This window comes from Lissotriton vulgaris, chromosome 6 (genome assembly GCF_964263255.1).
Source record: "Lissotriton vulgaris chromosome 6, aLisVul1.2, whole genome shotgun sequence".
NCBI lineage: Eukaryota > Metazoa > Chordata > Amphibia > Caudata > Salamandridae > Lissotriton > Lissotriton vulgaris.
Window position 1 is genome coordinate 1,233,253,058 of NC_141694.1, and position 14,824 is coordinate 1,233,267,881.

Genomic DNA, 14,824 nt, shown 5'->3' on the forward strand with positions numbered 1-14,824 from the left:
TGGAATCCGATGTGGTAGAGTCTGTTGACCAAGATGTGGTGAGAGATGGTGTTGAAAGCGGCTGATAGGTCCAGGAGGATAGAGGCTGCCATTTGGATGTGGTCCAGGAGGGCCCTGATGTTGTCAATGGCTGCAATCAGGGCTGTCTTGGTGTTGTGGTTGGCTTGGAATCAGGATTGATAGGTTTCCAGGTTGTTGTGTTCCAGGTGTTTGGTGAGTTGCTGGTTGATTATCTTTTTGTGGACATTCGCTGGAATGGTGAGCACAGAGATGGGCTGGTAGTTCTTTGGTTCTGTTGGGTCGGCGGATGGTTTCTTCATGAGAGGTGTAACTTCAGCGTGTTTCAAATCCTCAGGGAATGAGGCCGAGGTGATGAAGGTGTTGAGGACTTTCTTGAGCTTGTTGCCAATAGTCTTGGTCCAGTGGTTGAAGATGTGGTGGGGATAGGGGCCAGAAGATGCTGCCTAGTGCACAAACATCTTGATGGAGGACTTGGCTTGAGTTGTGAGAGGGACCCAATGGGTGAGCAGGTGTTCGTGTTTGTGTTTGTGGGTGTGAGCAGGGCGATGCTGATGGTGGCAGGGGGTTGGGTTTTGATGTTTTCATAGATGACAGAGATCTTGTTGTGGAAGAAGTCTGCCAGGGTGCCACATAGGTCTTGGAAGGGGGTGATGTTGTTCACGTTGGCGGCGAGGTTGGAGAACTCCTTCATGATGGTGAAGAGCTTTTTGATGCTGTTTGTACTGGCTTCTATGAGGCCTGCTAAGGCATTCTTCTTTACTTCTTTCAGGAGGCAGTGGTACTGGTTCAGTGCCATTTTGAAGGTGATATGGTCTCCTGTTTCTTTGCTGGGAGCTGAGGCCTAGGCACCTGCTCCTGCTACCATTTGTTCAATAGTAACTTACAGTCAGAGTTTGTAAATATCAAAAAGTAGTAAACTCATTCAAAGTGTAAACTTACAGCAAAAGTGCAAGTTACCTTTGTTAATCAGGCCCAAAGTACCAACAGTGTTGAGAGTTGTTGTGATGCAACCTGAACATCCATACTAGCTGCACATATCTCTTAACATAAATAAACTTGCATCTCTTTCACAAAGAAATAACATTGCATGGACTTTATTCATATTGTAAATGATACAAGTTCTGGATGAATATAAATGGTGTGCTCCACACCACCCTCCAAAAGATAGCCAAGAACATTTGACCTCAAACTCGCCCTTCACCGAAAATCAAAGCCTTAAAAGAAGATACGCTGCAGTTCAGAGAGCTCACAGTAGTATCTGGCTTCAGTGGTTCCAGATAGGTCTGGGCGGTGAACTCCGCTCCGTTCACGGAGTTTGCTGAGTTTTTCGCACTCCACGCTCTGCGGAGCACATGGAGTTCTAAAAAAACTCCACTCCACATAGTGTAGCTGAGTTTTTATCCTTGCACGTGCTAGCCAACGTCAAGATGGCGAGCGCTAGTGAGGAAAATCCACCTTACAGCAACATTTTTGCTCACTTGCGCTCACCAACGTCAAGTTGCAAGCATTGAGGAAAATGCACTGCACTGCGGTCCTTTTCTCTGTAATGCATCTGCAACTCCTTTGTGGAGTGGAACTTATCAGGGTTCCCGCTGGCAATATAATTATTTACTTTTCCACTACAAGGAAGCATTAGGATCATCTCATTTTGGGGTTTTAAATATCAAGTACTGCCAAACCATGGGCGTTCAAGCTGCTAAGGTTTGTTACCAGCATGTGAGCTGGTGATGATGTTTTCTTACAATAGACATTCATGGATGCTTGTGCCACATTGATTGTTATGGTACTAAGTCGGTGTAACCGAACTCCAGACACATTCAGTAACAGTTCTGCGCTAACCGCCTTGAAAAAGTCTATGAGTAGAAGAAACACGTGTTGGCACATAGGTAGATTCCATGCTGGAAGTAATAAGAACAAAATTAAATTTCCAAGTTGAAGTATCAGACTGTTTAGGACTCTGTGTATTTCAGACAAGGAAATGTTTTGATTTCATCAAATGATACTATTCGTTAAGTGACATACAGCTCGCATAAGATATTTGGAATGTCTTTACATATCCATTACACTCTGGGTTATTACGACTATTAAAGGGAGTGCCCAGTAGGGCTCTATGTTTTCAGCCCTAGTGATCAAGTGACTCCTGCCAATGAGAACCCTAGCCCTAACCCTAACCAATAACAACACTAGCCCTAAGCCCTAGGACCAATAGGAGACCAGCCTCTTACAACCAATTACAGCCCTAGTGTCAGGGTTTGACTTTGCGGTGCCTGCCTCACAAGCAAGAACCTACAACTCCCATGATCCTAGGGAGGGGAAGTACTTTAGGCGTGGCAGTGCAAATGAGGATGCGTGTAATTCTGTGCATTTACTGGTTTCCGATTCCTGCGGTTGGATGCGCAGTCCGCCGGGAGGAGTTCTTGCCTGTTTCCCGAGTGTTGGTTCCTGTTCGAAGATACAGATGCAGTGATTCTGTGATCGACTTTGATCGAACGGTAGGAATCCTTCATAGAAGCGGAGCGCTGTGGTGCGATACCACGCGCTGCTGTTTTAGTTTGTAATTTCCTTCCCAGAAGCGGAGCGCTGTGGTGGGATGTCACGCGCTGCCGTTTTCATTTGAATTTCCATCTAAAAAGCGGAGCGCTGTGGTGGGATACCACGCGCTGCTGTTTTCGGTGGTATTTCATAAAGTATCAACATTCACGACATAAGCAGAACGCGGTGGTGAGGGTAACCGCACGCTGCTGTTTATGTTTGTGGTATTCTATTGAGACATCTAATTGTGAAGCGGAGCGCAGTGGTGGTCGCAACCACGCGTTACTGTTTTTTTTCATGGTACTTTATAAATAAGAGAAAGGGAAATAACATATTGGTGACAAGAATCAAGTGTTTGCCAAATTCTTAATATAGCATTTTTCTTCTATTCTGAACTAACGTATTATGAACAAGAACCTTGTGGTGTGCCAACACGTATTGTTTAGCCTTTTGGATGATTATGCAATCCTGCCATTTATTCTTTTGGACAATAATGACAACAGGGAGTATGATCCTTCCTTTAGTTTTCTCTTCATGTATCCGGGGAAAGGTCTATCCTTTGGAGGCAAAGAATAATAGGAACCCTATTATTTGAAAGCCTGTATGGAGCCATATGGTATGTGTGTGGTTGTCAACAGTCATTGATTGGGTGAGAATGACAATGTGGCGGTGACGCTCATAGGCACTTTTCTGTTTTTTCCAGGTTACTTATATGACCAGGGAACAGTCTTGGGAGTATACCATATTGGTGTCTGTGTTCAGTTCTAATCAGGTATATAGGAGTTTTAGTGAGACCACATGAGAGTAGCCATATATCATATGCACTGGTTATATTCTTGCCTTTTGTTGTCTCAGGTCTCCTTCCCTGCTGTCCCTTCCCTCTCCTTTCCCTCGCCTGATGGTTTGAATACTCTGTGCATTACAATAAGGGTGTTGGTAAGGTCAGGAGGTGAACCCTTACTTGTGGCAATTGGATCCTGCGGAGCATATCCTGACAGAATTACACGCCCACAAATTCTGCTCCACCCGATCCGGTTGTCTGGGCTAATGGCCTGCATTAAGGACGTCCTTCAGTCGTTAGTCTTGGTACGACAAGAGTTGGCTTCCTCTAGAGCGGAGACAGCCGCTCTAAGAGAAAAGGTTGTCAAATTAGCCAGGAACCCATTTGATGCTTCTCCGCTTAATCCTCAAATACAGGTTACGGTCCAGCCTCCCCTCCCTTTGGCTAGTCCTGAAAGATATTCAGGGGATCCGTCAAAAACACAGGTGTTTTTGACACAAATCATGTTACATTTTTCATGTAAACCCGCTTCCTTCCCAAACAACTATTCTAGGGTGGCTTTGCCATATCATATTTGGTAGGGGATGCTGCCAATTGGGCAGTTCCTTTAGTGAGGAACAATGATGCTGTACTATCAGATTGGTCAGCATTTAGGACAGAGTTTGAGAGGGTTTTTGACCAAAGAGCGACTACATTCAGTGCTGATAAGGAGTTACTAGTACGCAAACAGGGTAGAAATGATTTAGTGACATATTTGACCACCTTTAATAGGTTGGTGGCAGAGACAGCTTCGCTAGAAGAGAAACAAATGTCATTATTCTACCAGGGTTTGTGGGAAGGTTTGAAGGACATCATAGCCCAGATAGACCCACAACCCGCTACTTGTGCAGATATGATAAATCTGACTTTGAGATTGGATGGTAGACTAGCGGAAAGAGGAGGAGAGAGAAGAAAATGGGATAGAGGATACTACAAGTCAGATACGTCACCTCGCAAGCCCCCGGGGTCCTCAGAGACAGGGAATGAGTCCATGGAAATCAGTGCTATCAGAGCCCCTTTATCCAAAGAGGAAAGAGAGAGGCGTAGAGGGCAAGGACTTTGCATGTACTGCGGAAAAAAGTCACTATGTACGGGAATGCCCCTCCAAACCAAAGACCACGGGGGATTGGTCCAGGAGTAAAAGGGTAGCAGCGTCATCTATTACTCCGGTTGCCGGAATTACGGAAGAAGTAGGAGTGGTAGGCAAGAACTGGAAGATCCCTTCTTTAACAATCATGGCTTCACAAGACACAGAGTCACACATTGTGCTTCCCATGAGTCTCAAGAGCAATCGATGTTATCACCAGGTTTTCGTTATGATAGACTCAGGGGCTACAGGTAATTTTATAGACAGCGGGTTGGTGACGAGTCTTGCCTTATTACCCGGTGTCAAGGGAAACTCCTGAGGAAGTACTGGCCGTTGATGGTAAACCTTTGAAATCTGATCTTAATACAGAACAAACCGAGGTTGTGATGTTGACCGTTCCGGATAGCAATGGTGGTCATAAAGACGAACTGTCTTTGAACATAATTGAAGCACCCCAATATGAAGTCATTTTAGGAAGGCTGTGGTTAGGTCATCATAATCCTTCCATTAACTGGAAAACAAAGACTGTACAGTTCCTATCTGATGAATGCCAGAGCCATTTCATCCCACAAAACCCACATAGGCAGCCACCTTAATGATTCCTTTCATAGTAGCTACCGCCGTTGAAAAATATGTGATTTTGCCCAATGAATACCAATCTTACAGAGATGTTTTTAGTGAAACACAGGCAAAGCAGTTACCACCCCACAGAGAGTATGACTGCAGGATAGATCTGGTCGATGGGGCTACCATCCCAGCATGTCGTGTGTATGCCTTATCAGTGCCAGAGACAAAACATCTGAAAGATTTTTTGGATCATTATTTGAAGATAGGATTCATTAGGCCTTCCCGATCACCTGCAGCTCCTCCCCTGTTTTTTATAGCGAAAGCGAATGGTGATTTGAGGGCATGTGTGGACTATTGCATGCTAAATAAGCACACCATATGCAACAGATATCCTTTGCCCCTTATATCTGTGTTATTAGATCAGGTGAGGGATGCCAGGATTTACACTAGGCTAGATCTAAGGGGAGCGTATCATTTGGTCCGTGTTTGTGAAGGGGACGAATGGAAGACCGCCTTCAAGACATGTTACGGGTTATACGAATATACAGTGATGCCGTACGGCCTTTGTAACGCTCCAGCGGCTTTCCAGTATTTCCTGAACGATGTCTTGAAGGAGTATGTGGACCTGTGTGTGGTGGTGTACATCGATGACATCCTTATTTATTCTGAGGAAATCGAGGTACATACAAAACACTTTAAAGACGTGTTAAAGAAGCTGCAGGATCCCAGACTTTTTTGAAAACTGAGCAAATTTGAGTTTGGAGTGACTGAGGTGGAAATTTTGGGAGTCATGCTATGCCCAGAATGTTTATATATGTCTGAGCAAAAGGTACAGGCGGTACAGTCATGGCCAATCCCCAAAAGCGTGAGAGATGTTGAGTGTTTTCTGGGTTTTGCGAATTATTATCGCAGATTCATCCTCCGCTTTTGCCAGGTAGCTGTTCCTCTGTCACAGCTGCTCAGAAAAGGAGTAACTTTCCAATGGTCCAGTGAAGCTGAGGCAGCCTTTGAGTATCTCAAGCAGGCCTTCCCTTCTGCTCCAGTGCTTGCTCATCCCAAACCGGAGATTCCTTTTGTGGTTGAGGCTGTTGCTTCGGATGAAGCAATTGGAGCCATCCTGTCACAGAGAGACCATACCACTGGTCAACTCCATCCTGTGGCCTTTCTGTCAAAGAAACGGAGTGTAGTAGAAATAAACTACACAATCGCTGAAAAGGAGCTACTAGTGATCAAGAGGCCTTTCAGTAATAGAGACAATACTTGTGGGGGGCTGTTTTCCCGGTTACAGTGTATTCAGACCATAGGAATATTTCAATATATGAAGACAGCTCGACATCTCACTCAGCGGCAAATGAGGTGGATGATATTTTATGCCGGATATGACTTTGTAATCAATTTTAGGCCCGGGGTTGATAATTGGAAGGCAGACTCTCTTTCCAGACAGATGGTCAGGGATGAATTTATTTATTTATTTAGTGTGTCTTGGTATCGCGCACAGCTACCCCAACAGGGTGTCCCGGCGCTTCTGTGTAACTTCATAGTGCATGAAATGGTTGTTAAAAGAAAATAATTATTCAACAGAACAGGTAGGTTTTTAGGGCTCTTCGGAAAGGTTGTTCATCCTTAATCAGCCGAATGGCATTGGGTAATTTTTTCCAGAGGGCCGCCGTCAGTACTGGGAAGGATTTCCCACCAGAACGGGTTTTCCTGAATCTAGGGACAGTAAGAAGGTTTTTAGAAGAAGAGCGTAGGGTCCTGGAGCTGTTATAAGGAATCAGGCACGTGGAGAGGTAGGCAGAGCCCTTTCCTCGCAAGGCTCGATGGGCCAGGACCAGAGCTTTGAATTCTGCCCTTTTGTGGACCGGCAGCCAGTGAAGTTCACGACGGTGAGGAGCTATGTGCTCCCGTAGAGGGATACCGCCAAACAGTCGCACCGCGGCATTCTGAACCGTCTGGTGGCGATGGCGAAGCCCCACAGACAGACTAGTATACAGGCCATTAGCGTAGTCCAGGTGTGAGGTGATTAACGCCTGTACCACAATCTTCCTAGTGTTACTGGGCAGAAAATGAATGAACTTTTTTATCATTCGAATTTTAGCTAAACAGGCAGCAGAGACTGTGTGGACTTGATGGAAAAATGAGAGGTTGGAATCCCATCTTACTCCTAGATTTTTCACGGAGTCCTTTGGGAGAGGAGGGGCGCTTAAATCAAGAGGCCACCAGATGTTAGAGTCAAGTGGAGCTGGCTGGTGGAAAAAAAGGACCTCCGTTTTTCCTGCATTCAACCTCAAGAAGTTAGTGTCCATCCACTGGGCGATTGTTCGTAAACAGTTTTTTAAGGGATCAAAAGTAGTGGGGGTGATACTGTTAAACGAAAACAAAAGCTGGATATCATCAGCATAGGAAGTGACTTTTATACCAGTTTGGGCAATGATATCAAAAAGTGGGGAAAAATATATATTGAATAAGAGCGGGCTCAGGGAGGAGCCCTGAGGGACTCCCCACCGGAGCGGGCGACTTTCAGAAGTAAAAGGGGGGGTGAACACCGCCTGGGTGCGGTTGGACAGGAAGGATGATATCCACCTTAACGCTGTACCCTGAATGCCCTTCGAATGCAGGCGATCAAGGAGGAGGGGGTGGGAGACGGTGTCGAATGCTGCTGACAAATCCAGCAGCGCCAACACCGCTCTAGATCCCTCATCCAGGCTCCATCTTACAGCATCAGACATCTCGATGAGTGCCGATTCTGTACTATATCCAGGCCTAAAGCCGTGCTGGGAGTCATGGAGCGCGCCTGATGTTTCCAGAAAGCTCGCTAACTGTTGTTGAGCAAGTCTTTCTAATACCTTAGCAGGAGCAGGTAACAGCGTGATTGGTCTATAATTGGCGGGGTCACTGGGGTCAGCGGTGGCCTTCTTGATAATAGGAACCAATCGTGCCTGTTTCCAGGTGTCAGGGAAAAGTCCCAGTTTAAACGAATCATTCCAAATCCTGTTCAGGAAAGGGTTAAGAACGGGGGCTAAAGATTTATACTGTTTAGCAGGCCAAGGGTCTAATGGGGAGCCAGATTTAGTTTTAAAAAGTTCTGCAAGTGATTGTTCCAGTGTAATCTCTGCGAAGTCAGAAAACAAAGGCTCTGGACCCGAGAGAGGAGAAGGAGAGAGACATTTTAGTACCTGAGTGGTACTGGGGAAGGAGTCATAAATAGTAGCTATTTTGCTCTCGAAAAAAGTTGAGAGGTTGTCACAGAGAGTCTTTGATACCACTGGGGGGCGTTTTAGGGCTAGGGGATCTGTAAAAGATCTCACTGTCTCGAAAATTTCCCTAGATGACCCTTGAGAGCGATTTATTTTATCTTCTAGAAATTTCCTTTTGTGTTCAGTGATCTTCCTCCTATAATTTTTCAAAGCGGCTTTATAGAGGCTTTTGCGGTCGGGGGAAAAAGTAATTCTCCAGCGTCTCTCAAGACGTTTACATTCCGATTTGAGCACTCGGAGGTCATTGGAATACCATGGGGCCGAGGGAGCTGAACGGTAGGTTTTTATGGGTCTAACTGGGGCGATGAGATCGATTACCGAGGTAATCTGATCATTGAGGTTAGTCAGTCGTGTGTCAAGGTCTGAACTTGTATCTGAAAAGTTGACCTGTGAAAGACAGGGAGCTAGGCTCTCTGGAGAAATCTTACTCCAATTTCTGCCTTGTTGTTTAGCCGGGCGGGGGTGTCGATTTGTGGAGTGACAGGGGAATGTAAAAGGAATAAGCAGGTGATCTGACCAAACGATTGGAACTAGGTCCAGGACCTCCAAGCCCGTCAAGTTAGTACAGATTAGATCGAGTGTATGACCCGCTTTATGGGTTGGACTGCTAATAAGTTGGTTCAGTCCACCTTCTGCTAGAGTGGATACAAAGTTAATAGAGGCAGTGTCCTCAGAATTATCAACATGGAGATTAAAATCCTCAAGAAGAGTGAAGTTGGCATATCGCAGTGAGGCTTGTAGAATGAGGTCTAAAAAAGCTGGGAGGTAGGCTGGTTTGGAATTGGGTGATCGATAGGCCAAAAGACCAGAAAATGTGAAATTAGGAGAAATATTAATACAAAAAGGAAGGGCTTCGATGCGTTCTGATTGAATAAAGGGGAAGGACGAAATGGTCCAATGAGATCTATATATAATGGCCACTCCACCCCCATGGTGTGGGCTTTGTCTGTTGGTGCACAGTATACTGTAGCCTGTAGGGATAGCAAGATGTATCGCGGGATTAGTATCGTCTGTTAACCATGTCTCGGTAAGAAACAGTAAATCCCATTTATCCTCTTCCATGGTATGGGATATATCGAAAGAATGTTTAACTAAAGATCGACAGTTTAACAGGCCAGCTTTTAAAAGTACCTGAGATAAATTTCTCTGCTGGAAAAGACAGTTGTCCTTTCCATCGCCAGGGTGATGTAAAAGACAATTTGTGAGGGGAAAGAGGGGCTTGATAGAGGCACAAAAATCTGATGGTAAGACACAGTGCAAGGGCCGCAGTGAATTGAGCATGGCACTACCATAGGTCAAAGGAGGAGGGGTACCTAGTTTAGCGCTACCTACATCCATGGCCGCATCCTGGTCGCGGACGGGCGCAGACGGGCAGGACTCTGGCACGACTCCGGCACAGGTCCGGCGCGTCCGCTGGTCGCGTCCGCTGCGCGGAAACATGGTCTTCCGTTTTTATAGTGGCCATTCGGTGCCTTTGAAGGCTACCCCACTCTAAGATGGCCGCCAAAGTTGATCCGATCACCCCAAACAGCGTTCCGGTCGGCTGCGGTGAGTGAGGGTCTTGGTAACGGGGAAGCAGCGGTCTGACCTGCGAGCAGGAGGGGAGCGGGATGAGAATACCACCACCGCTTTTTAATCAAGCGGAGGGGATGACATGTGAGTGCTGCAAAGCTTCGTATGTCAAGCTAAGTGCACCGGAGCTCGTAATCAGCAAATAAAGTAAAAATATTCAGCGAGAATAAGTGTTTTAAAAAGCTGCAAAAACAGCCGCTAAGAACGTGCAAATTAAAGTTTCAACAAACAAAAAACAGCAACCTCCCGGCTCACGCCTCAGGAGGGAATGACAGTTACAACAGATTGGAATACCAGCGTTACGCTGTCCCTTTTATAGTGGCCAATCGGTGCCTTTGAAGGCTACCCCACTCTAAGATGGCCGCCAAAGTTGATCCGATCACCCCAAACAGCGTTCCGGTCGGCTGCGGTGAGTGAGGGTCTTGGTAACGGGGAAGCAGCGGTCTGACCTGCGAGCATGAGGGGAGCGGGAAGAGAATACCACCACCGCTTTTTAATCAAGCGGAGGGGATGACATGTGAGTGCTGCAAAGCTTCGTATGAATCTAGTGACAAGCCAGCTCTAGAGGCTATTGTGGAACCATCAAAGGTGATTTGTGTGGTGGATGCTGAAAATTTCTTGGATAAGGTCAGACAATCAAAAAACAAGACAGGATGGGTATCTTTGGCCACAAAGGAATGTGGACGCACAGTGAAACAAGGACATCCATTTGTTAACAATAAATTGTTTCTGCCCACATCTGGTCTGCAGAAGAGAGCATTCTCTTGGAGTCATGACTCACCGGTAGCAGGTCATCCAGGAATACATAAAACCCTCCAACTAATACAACAACATTTCTGGTGAAAAACTGTGAAACCGGACGTCTCCTCTTGGGTTGCTCAGTGTGAGGTCTGTGCCAGAGCCAAGAACGAAACAAGTAGGAAAATAGGAAAGCTGATGACTATGCCTACTCCAAAAAGACCTTGGCAGAACATCAGCCTGGACTTCGTGACAGGGTTACCGCTTGACCAAGGAAAAACAGCAATCTTGGTGGTCATAGATGGTCTGACCAAGTTGGGACATTTTATCCCCTGTACGAATCATCCCACTGCTGGGCAAACTGCCCAGTTGTTGTTGAGTAATGTAATTCGCCTACTTGGAGTGCCTGACGTAATTGTATCGGCAGAGGGCCTCAGTTCATAGCCAGGTTTTGGGAGATCTGGTGTCAGGCTCTACACATCACTTCTACGCTTTCCACAAGTTTTCACCCACAGACAGACAGGCAGACGGAAAGACTAAACCAAACCCTGAAAAAATGTCTCAGTTGTTACGCTGGGGAGGCCCAGAAGTCATGGGTATCCATGCTATGGATGGCAGAAGTGGCATACAACAACGCTTGGCATTGTTCTTTGGGGGTGTCACCTTTTTGTGCTACAAACGGCTTTGATGCAAGAATCCTTCCCATCAGTATCCCGGAAGAGGTGGCAAATCAGCCGTCTGTCATGGGTCAGATGAGACCTTTGCACTCAGTACATCGGAAGGTCAGAGAGCATCTGATTAAAGCCAAGCGGGACTACAAGAGGTGGGAAAACCGACACAGGAAGGATGGGCCAGAATACCATGGGGGATAAGGTGTGGCTCTCCACTAGGAACATCCGCTTTAAGCTAAGAAGTATTTTTCATCTTAGGTTCATTGGCCCATATGTCATCCTGAAAAAGATTAACCCTGTGGCATACAAGCTGAAGCTGCCGGGTACGCTTCAGATCCACCCTGTGTTTCATTGCAACCTGTTGAAGCCTGCTTTTTCGGCCAGGAGACGTGCCCCTCCACCAGTGCTGTGTGACAGAGGACTTGAATACGAAGTGGGAAGCATCAAGGATTCCAGACGTAGGAGGGGTGTTCTATGGTATCTGGTCTCCTGGAAGGGGTATTCGGCTGAGGACGACTCTTGGGAGCGGTGTCATGATGGGCATGCCACTGCTGCGGTGTGCTCCTTTCATCGAGGATTCCAAGCGAAGCCTGGCCCTAGGAGGCGCTAGGTGGGAGGACCTACTGTCAGGGTTTGACTTAGCGGTGCCTGCCTCACGAGCAAGGAACTACAACTCCAATGATCCTAGGGAGAGGAAGTACTTTAGGCTTGGCAGCGCAAATGAGGATGCGTGTAATTCTGTGCATTTCCTGGTTTTCGATTCCTGCGGTTGGATGCGCAGTCCGCAGGGAGGAGTTCTTGCCTGTTTCCCGAGTGTTGGTTCCTGTTCGAAGATGTAGATGCAGTGATTCTGTGATCAGCGTTGATCATATGGTAGGAATCCTTCAAAGAAGCAGAGCGCTGTCGTGGGATAACACGCGCTGCCGTTTTCGTTTGTAATGTCCTTTCCAGAAGCGGAGCGCTGTGGTGGGACGAAACGCGCTGCCGTTTTCTTTTGAATTTCCTTCTAAAAAGCGGATCGTTGTGGTGGGATACCAGGTGCTGCCGTTTTCGTTAGTATTTCATAAAGTATCAACATTCAGGACATAAGCAGAGCGCGGTAGTGAAGGTAACCACACGCTGCTGTTTTCGTTTGTGGTATTCTATTGAGACATCTAATTGTGAAGCGGAGCGCATTAGTGGTCGCAACCACGCGTTACCTTTTTTTTCATGGTACTTTATAAATAAGAGAAAGGGAAATAACATATTGGTGACAAGAACCAAGTGTTTGCCAAATTCTTAATATAGCATTTTTCTTCTATTCTGACCTAACATATTATGAACAAGAACCATGTGGTGTGCCAACACGCATTGTTCAGTCCTGTGGGATGATTATGCAATCCTGCCATTTATTCTTTTGGACAATAATGACAAGAGGGAGTCTGATCCTTCCTTTAGTTTTTTCTTCATGTATCCGGGGAAAGGTCTATCCTTTGGAGACAAAGAATAATAGGAACCCTATTATTTGAAAGCCTGTCTGGAGCCATATGGTATGTGTGTGGTTGTCAACAGTCATTGATTGGGTGAGAATGACAAGGTGGCGGTGACACTCATAGACACTTCTCTGTTTTTTTCAGGTTACTTATATGAACAGGGAACGGTCTTGGGAGTATACCATATTGGTGTCTGTGTTCAGTTCTAATCAGGTATATAGGAGTTTTAGTGAGACCACATGAGAGTAGCCATATATCATATGCACTGATTATATTCTTGTCTTTTGTTGTTTCAGGTCTCCTTCCCTGCTGTCCATTCCCTCTACTTTCCCTCGCCTGATGATTTGAATACTCTGTGCATTATAATCAGGGTGTTGATAACGTCAGGAAGTGGACCCTTACTTGCGGCAACTGGATTCTGCGGAGCATATCCTGACACCTAGTCCCAGCAGCCAATCAGAAACCAAACCCTAAGCCCTTGGTCCAATAAAATCCCTAGTCCCAGCAGCCAATCAGACAGGAAATCCTAAGTCCTACATCCAATAGAAACCCTAACCCCAGGAACCAATCAGCAACCCTAAACCTATCCACCAGTCAGATCACTAACCCTAAGCCCTACATCCAATAGAATCACTGATCCAGGAACTACTCAGAAACCTTGAATTATCAACCAATAAGCAAACTAACCCTACCCCAATAAAAACACCAGATACAGTCACACATCAATGCACAGATGTAGCATCAAATAGTAGCTTATATAAGGTGCCTGCAACCTCAGCACAGTTTGCTGGGCAGGGAGCTGGAAGCTGCTTCTCAATTCAGAATCTCCTAGGAGACAGAAAGGCTCAATCCAAATTGTGGAGTTCTGCAGGTAAGGGCCAATAACTTTGCAGATATAGGAGGGGGGCGGATAGCCAACCACCTCCTCATGACTTCTTTCTAAAAACAAAATGTAACGGAGGCCCATATGGTCTCTCCCACTGACCCAGGGACCACCACCTCACGGGGACTTTCCTTGAAAATAATATGGGGGCCGCGCGGACCCTCTGCAGGCTCAGAGACCCCCGCCACCCCAGAGCAAATTAGAACAAAGCCTCCTGGAGCTCTAGATGGCCCTGGAGATCACTACCCCCCAGGGCCGGCTCCAGCAATGTCTCGGGGTGCCCACCTCCAGGACACAGCAATTTGCTATGGATTGACGGGAGCATTACTGTTCCCGGCAAGCTACAGCTAACACTGCTCCGCTATCAGCAAGTGAGAGCATTAAAAATGCTCTATGGTGCTGAAAGCCAAGCAGACTTGCTTTTGGACACAGGGAGCTGCATGTTCACCAGCTCCCTCTGTCTAAAAGCTATACCAGGTCCTGCAGGGCGCGGAGAGCCGGCAGGGACCGCAGGGTCCTTCAGGCTCCCCCTGCGGTCCCCAAAATGAGGACCTGAGTGCCCTGGGTAAGGCCAGGGCATCCAGTATTGTGGCCAGGACCCCGCGGGATGGGGTCCCCGGGGCCAAAATGAGCCAGAATGAAAAATGACCTCTAAAAATGTGCCATTTGTCACTATGTATACCAACATTTTCTGGGCGTAGAACCCCAAATACTGCTGCAAGGTATGTGGTGGTGGATAAAAACCTTCATTCAGTCATGCATTCGTTCAATCATCTTATTTAACTAGCCAACTCTAACAGAAGTGTATCTCAAATAGATCAGGAATGGCTTGCACTGCATACACAAAGAAAGGGGGATGTTAACAATTCACCTCACCTATGGTGCCAAAATAATAACATGAGATCTGCACCTAGATCCCTCTCTGACCCCCTCCCGCAAGAAGAAGGAGAAGCCAATAAAAGGTCACATGTCACTCCAGTGATATTCGGTCATTTCTAACAGCCAATGGCATTAAACTCGCCACCCCTCTAACGACCGCCCATGCATCTTTTTTTCTTTTTTTACTTCTGGTGGACCTTGATGTTGTTATCAACATTATTGAGATTCATTATGGTCATTTGTTTGATTGGGTATGTGTTCATTAGGAGTTGTGATGCAACCATACTACCTACCACAACTAACTACTGTTTTGTTTTTAGGTTGA